The 7113-nt window shown below is 45.1% G+C and overlaps 1 non-coding gene across 1 annotated transcript; it reads left to right on the forward strand.

Moving 5' to 3' along the window:
• The first annotated feature begins 6777 nt into the window (after nt 1–6777).
• Nucleotides 6778–6881, forward strand: LOC111813866. Its single transcript, XR_002819001.1, has one exon. It is a non-coding gene; the product is annotated as a U6 spliceosomal RNA (small nuclear RNA).
• The last annotated feature ends 232 nt before the right edge of the window (nt 6882–7113 follow it).

Here is a 7113-nt window from a genome sequence, read left to right on the forward strand (position 1 = left end):
TATGCGGAAGCAAATCATGACCGCAGCCCTGGCCATATAAGGAGTTGTTGTGCACAGAGAGCGCTCACCCACGGGGGATGGAAGGCGGAAACCAGTGCCATCCTGTAGGTGCGGTCCTTTGCAGCTCTCCACAGTGTGTGTGTGTGTGTGTGTGTGTGGCCAGCTAAGCCCACCAGGGGGCGGGGCTGGCTGGCATGTGGTGCTGGGGGATTGAACCGCGGTCCCCGTGCTTTGCTAAGCTTGTTCCAAGTAGGTGCTTTAGACCACTGAGCCATCTCACCAGCCCTCCAGATGCTTTTATCGTTGTCTCTGTCCCCTAAAACACCAAGCAGCCTAAGGTGCAGTAGTGTGCTTCTCTGATCCTCAGGAAAGAATCTCCCGGCAGCGAGGAGTAAAGTCAGCTTGGTGCCTTCAGTTAGTAATGCCTCCAGGTTTTCCTTTGGCTTTTAAAAAAAATTATAGGGCCTGGGAATGTAGCTCAGTGGCATAAGCACCCGCATAACAAGTAGAAGGTCCTGAGTTCGATCCCTGGTACCACAAAAAGAAGAGTATATGTGCAAAAATCATAACATCAAAGCCACATAATCTGAGATTTAACCTCATAATTTTCAACATACAATATTGATAACTACAAGCACAGTGTAATGTGCTTTATCTATAGCACTTCTTTCTCACTTTGCTTATAGATCGTTCTTCTAGTTTCCAGAGATATAGAGTCAAGTTACTTATTCGAGATTTTTCTTTTTTCATGTAAGCATTCACCACTCCTAGAACTACTTCAATTACTTTTAGTTGTATTCCTTGCAGTTTTGAGTATTGTTCTCTCTCTCTCTCTCTCTCTCTCTGTCTCTCTGACTCTCTCTGTGTCTGTCTCTCTCTGTCTCTCTGTGTCTCTGACTCTGTGTCTGTCTCTCTCTGTGTGTCTCTCTCTGACTCTCTGTCTGTCTCTCTCTGTGTGTCTCTCTCTGACTCTCTGTCTCTCTCTCTGTCTCTGTCTCTCTCTCTCTCTCTCTCTCTCTCTCTCTCTCTCTCTTTCATGCTGGAGATGGCATCTATTGAGCTGTACCCCCAATCTCTACTGTGTTTTCATTTGTCTCATGATATTTTCTGATTTCCCTTTTGATTTCTCGTTTGGCCCATAGATTGTTCAAGAGTATGTTGTTTAATTTCCTCATATTTCCTCATATAGCTCAGTGGCACAGCACTTGCCTGACAAGTGTGAGGGCGTGAGTTCGATTCCTGGAAAAGACAAAATTCATTTATAAAAAAAATTCCACATATTTGTGAATTTTCCAGCTTTCTTTCTGCTACTGATTTCTTGTTTCATTCCATTGTGGTCAGAAAAGATACTTGGCCTGATTTCAATTTCTTATACTTGTTAAGACTCCTTTTGTTGACTTACCATGGAGAATGTTCTGTGTGTGTTTGAGAAGAATGTGTATTGTGTTGCTATTGGGTAGACTATTTCACACATATCTGTAGGTTTATTTGGTTTATGGTGTTGTTTACATCCTCTGTTTCCTTATTCATCTTCTTCCTGAGTGCTCTATCCATTTTTGAAAAAGGGGCATGGAACTCATCCACTATTATTGGGTCATTGTCATATACTTTTTCCTTAAGTTATAGTAATGTTTGCTTCATGTATTTAAGTGCTTTGGTGCTGGCCACATATATTTAATAGTTGTTATGTCTTCCTGTGTCATTTGACCCTATTAGCAGTATGTCCTTCCTTGTCTCGTGACAGCTTTTGACATGAAATCCATGTTGTCTGACATAAGTACACAGATCCCTGCTTTTTCTTAGTTACATTTGCATGGAATATATTTTTCCACCCTTTGGCTTATTCTTTAACTCTCAGCAGCCCCCAGACTTCTGGAACACACTCAAGCAACAGGCAAAACAGAAACAAGGCCCCAAAGCAGGTCACAGTAGAAGCAAAGGCCTCTGTCTGCCAGGCCAGGTAAGGCATCTTGGGATCAGCAATAGCCCCCAGGCCTGGAGCATGTGCAGGAGACAAGCCCGAGAAAGATCAGTCCCTCAGGCAACACTTGAAGAACACTAATATTTAAACATGTGCCTATTCTTCTCATGCTGCCTGAGGGAGAGGCCTCTGTCTGCCCGATTGGGGGGTCCTTTGGAGAAACAGCTTGCTCCCCCCCACACACTTTTTTGCTCTCAGCACCCCAGGCAGCTGAGGCACTTACAGTCCTCTTAGCATTCCAGAGAGGCAAGCAACAGAAGCCAGCCCCTCCAGGAGCCCCAGGAAAGTCAGACTAGTCCACATCCAGCAACCCCCTTCTTTCCCTCCCCAGGGAGAAGTTGGGGCCTGGGGATTTTCACAGTCACAGCCAGGAGGATAATGGTGGGGAGGTGTCTGTGACTGTTCCTACCAACAGCAAGGTGGCTGGTTTGGACTCATCAGAGAAGCAGGAGCCTTTTCACTGGTTTCTAGATCTCTCACGAAGGGAATTGCTCTGGGTGTTACTGTGGAATTGGTGGCCCAGTGGGAGCAAGGAAGGGCTGCAGCTTCCTGTCCCACCGTGCCGCTGATAGCACTCTGCCTCGGCTTCAGAGTTGAGGTCATGCTTTTCCTCAGGACTGGATGTGGTGTAGGAACTGGGCCCTGGGCCTGACCGCCCCACTGGAACTCCTCTGGAGCACAGTCTTTGCCCCCACGGGGCAGCCCCCGAGGGTCGGCTGAGGCCGTGCCAGATCTGCCCCACAGCCTGAGGCTTCCCGTTCCTGGCCTACACTTCTTCCCTTCTCCCCCTCAGTAAACCTCTTCCTTGGGTTACTGTCTGCTCCCGAGAGGACCTAACTACCACACAAGACAGATCAGTCTGGGCGCTCTGCCTCAGTTTCCATTCTAGGCTACTGGCGATTATTTAATGAACATACTTGGATGGCAAAGAAAGACAATATTGTGTTGGTTTGCAAGACCCAGCTGGGAATTGTAATTGGATGAAGAGCGATTCGGGTTATTCTTTGTTATCACCACCATCTGGAGGTAATGCTAGTGTGTCCATCACCACCGGGCTCTGTTAACGTAAGTACCTAGCTGGTGAGACTTATGCCAGCTCACTGGAGAGAAATCCAACTCCCTATGCCACCTGCCCATGGGTGCTGAGTCTCCTATTGTTCTGCAGTGACGGTTTAGGCAGTGGTAATGAAAACTGGAAAATATTATTTATCATCTCTGGGAATGACTTGTATCCCTCTGATCTAACCTGTGCCAGTTTCTCAATGAAGCTCAAAATGGCATAATCGGGAATGTCATGCTAGCCGTATTGATGTTACAGAAGAATGTGATTTGTGGTACCCTCTACAATCGTCCTCCATCTGCCTCCAGATCTCTGACGGTTGCCACCTAACCCCCACAACATCTCCTTGTGCTGACATAAATGACATTCTGTAGTATACATGGTCTCTAAGGTAATGGGTGACATGTCGGAGGTTAATGACCAGCTTTAACCTTTTTTTGCTATTATTACTACTGTTAGCTGAATCTAAAATTTCATTTTCTTTCATGAGTGACTTTAAAATAAACTACACATTGGTAAAGGCTTGGCTAGTTCAAGTCCTTTTTTTGTGACAAGGTCTCACTCTGTAATTCAGGCTGACCTTGAGTTGAGCTCACTATGTAGCCCAGGCTGGCCTCTAACAGTGAGTGATCCTCCTGCGTCAGCCTCCTGAGTGCTGGGATTACAGGTGTATGCCCCTAGACCTTCAGGTCCTTCTTAAAATTATTTTACTTTATAAACTATACAACTGAATGCTCAGTGCTAAAGTGCTTTCTTATGGTTTGAGGTTTTTGCAAGGTAGTAGAGGACACATTTTGTAATGGTATTTTATAATGAATCACCCAAGAGTCACAGGAAATCTAGCCACACACTACATACTAACGAACCCAGCTGAGGGCCTAGAGCTCATAACAATGCCTCCCACCAGTCCAACTGGAGGCCTAGAGCCCACAACAAAGTGGGCTCAAAAGGCCCAAAGATCAGTGGTGGAAGCCAGGAAGTCTATGCCAGCGGGATGAAGGATCTGTGCTAGCAGGCTGAGGGATCTGACCTGGAGCCAGGAAGCAACACTCAATGCAAGCACCAGCGCTCCCCCAAAGGTACCACAGCTGTCCTCAGCAACAGTGAGGTCCCGAGCTCCTACAGCGATGAGGAAAACCAAGTTCTCATTAGGAAAGCCAATGTGCCAAGCTGCTCCATGAGGCTGAGCAGGGCACCCTCTTCCCCTCTGGAGCCAGGAAGCGATGCTCAAGATGAGGACCCAAGCTCCTGCAAAGTTCATCGGGAAAGCCAGCATGACAAGGCCCTCCAGCAGAACAGCCCAAGAGCACTAGCAGCTTCCAGCAGCTCCAACAGCTTCTCCAAACAGTATCCCTGACAGTGTTCTGGCAGCTTCTCCTGTTCTGCCTTTACGCTGCTGGCAACAGCCCTCAGCTGGGCCAACTGCACCCAGCGCCATGCTAGTTTAATTCAGCGGGGTGTAGCAAGTTGACCACCAGTTAGCTATCCACCAAGTGCTTGCCTAGAATGTGGAAGGCCCCGGGTTCAACCTCCAGCATGGCAGGAAAACAGTTACAGGGCCTGGGGCTGGAACACATCTGCCAGCTCTAGCCTGGCAAACCCAAGGTCCTGAGTTCGATTTCTGGTACCAAAAAAGGAAAACAATTATAATGCTATAAAATGGACTTTTTCTTTTGTACACAATCCTATAACTTCTTTTTTCAGTCCTATAACTTTTAGATCATATGTATTTATATAACTACAAGCACAATAAAGACATCAAACAGTTCCACCACCCCAAAAGTTTCCTTTATGCTGCCAATTTATAGTCTCACACCCACCACCCGAAACACTGCTGACCTGCTTCCGTCACTATAACCTTGTTTTTTTGTTAGTTTGTTTTTGTTTTTACAGTACCAGGGATTGAACTCAGGACCCTGTGCTTGCCAGGGAAGCGCTTATTCTACTGAAACATCTCCCCGGCCCCTAACTTTGTATTTTGGGTAGCATCGTGTACAGGAATCATATAGGTTGTGTCCTCCTGAGACTGACTTCTTCCTCTCAGCCTACTGCTTTTTTTAAAATTTTTATTTGTGTGGGGGGGGGCAGTTCAGCCCACCAGGGGGCAGGGCTGGCTGGCATGTGGTGCTGGGGGATTGAACTGTGGTCCCTGTGCTTTGCTAAGCTTGTTCTAAGTAGGTGCTTTAGACCACTGAGCCATCTCACCAGCCCCAGCCTACTGCTTTTGAGATTCAGCCAAACTGCTGTGTGGATCAATAGTTTATTCCTCCTAACTGCTGCATAGAATTCTATCATTGTGGATGTACCACTCACTTTATTTATTTATTTTTAATTTTATTTTATTTTTGCGGTACCGGGGTTGAACTCAGGACCTTGTGCTTGACCAGACAAGTGCTTATTCTACTGAGTTATCTCCCCAGCCCAAAGAACTGAGCTAAGGGGCAGACACCCCACTCACTTTATTTATCCAGCCACCAACTGAAGGACATTTAGTGGCTTCCGGTTTGGAGCTGAAGCAATTGAAAGGAGATAAACATGCACATACAAGTTTCTATGTGAACTTAAGTTTTCATTTCTTTAAGGCAGAGGTCCATGATTTTGTTTTCTCTGTAAAGGATGACATAGTAAACGTCTTAGGTTCTGTGGGTCACTTATTTCTGTCATATGTTCTTTTAAAAATGCACACACACACACACACACACACACACACACACACACACTTCTTTTAAAAATGTAAAAAGCATTCTTAACTGGCAGGTCCTACAAAAACAGGACCCTGGCCTGATGTGACCTGTTATCTGTCTTGGTTTGGTGACCCCTGCTCAAGGGTAGATACCTGGAGGTGGGATGGTTGCAGTAGCTGCTGAACTTTCTCTAAGGAACTGCTGCACTGTTTTCCAGAGCATCTGCCTCACGCTGCGTCCTTAGCAGCAGTGTGTGAGGATTTCAGAGGCTCTTTCTTTCTTTCTTTCTTTCTTTCTTTCTTTCTTTCTTTCTTTCTTTCTGGCAGTACCGGGGATTGAACTCAGGACCTTGTGCTTGCCAGGCAAGCCCTTATTCTACTGAGCTATCTCCCCGGCCCTTCGGTGGCTCTCAACCTTTGGCAACATTCAGTTTTGTCAGGGTTGGTTCATTCATTGCCCTTCTAATAGGCCTGGGGTAGGATGTCCTTGGGATTTTGGGTTGGATTTCCCTAATGGCCAATGATGTGTTAATTTTTCACGTTCACACTTTCCTCTGTACCTGCTCTTGAGAGGAAATCTGCTTATATCTTTTGCCCATTTTTGAACTGATTTTTTAAAAAACCATTAAGCATTCCTTATACATCTTAGACAGGAATCCTTCATCAGATATGTGGTTGCAAATACTTTCCTCAGGCTAGAACTTGTCTTTTTACCATCTTAACGGGCTCTTTTGCAGAGAGAAAGGTTGTAATCTTGATGAGGTAAAATTTATCAGTTTTTTCTTCTACAGATTGTGCTTTAAGTGTCAGGTCTAAGAATTATTTTCCTAGCTCCAGGTCTTAAAGAGTGTCTCCTACTTTTTGCTAAATGTGGTATAGTTTTGTTTTATGCTTAACTCCTTGTTCCACTTTGAATTTATTTTTGTGCAAGACATAAAGTGGAGGCTGAGATTTTTTTCCCCCTAAGAATATCCAGTTACTCCAGCACCTGGGTAAAAAAGCAGTTTTTCCTCCACTGAACTGCTTTGGCACCTTTGTAAAAAATCAGTCGTGGTGCTCGCTTCGGCAGCACATATACTAAAATTGGAACGATACAGAGATTAGCATGGCCCCTGCACAAGGATGACATGCAAATTCATGAAGCGTTCCATATTTTTAAAAAATTGGGGTATAACTATGAATGTCCATTTTGTATCTGTGTATTCAAAGTGGTTGGGATAGATATATAGTTGCATTCTCTTAATGAATAGAATGATTTTTTCTAATGATGTTTGTAAGTAGGATCACAAGTCTGCATCTTGTACAGCAATTAACCACTAGGAAGAATGTATGCAGTGTATTATTTGTTGAAACTGTACTTTCGATTTGATTTGAAACTGTCTCATTGCT

The sequence above is a fragment of the Octodon degus genome, unplaced genomic scaffold (genome assembly GCF_000260255.1).
Source record: "Octodon degus isolate 3935 unplaced genomic scaffold, OctDeg1.0 scaffold00232, whole genome shotgun sequence".
NCBI lineage: Eukaryota > Metazoa > Chordata > Mammalia > Rodentia > Octodontidae > Octodon > Octodon degus.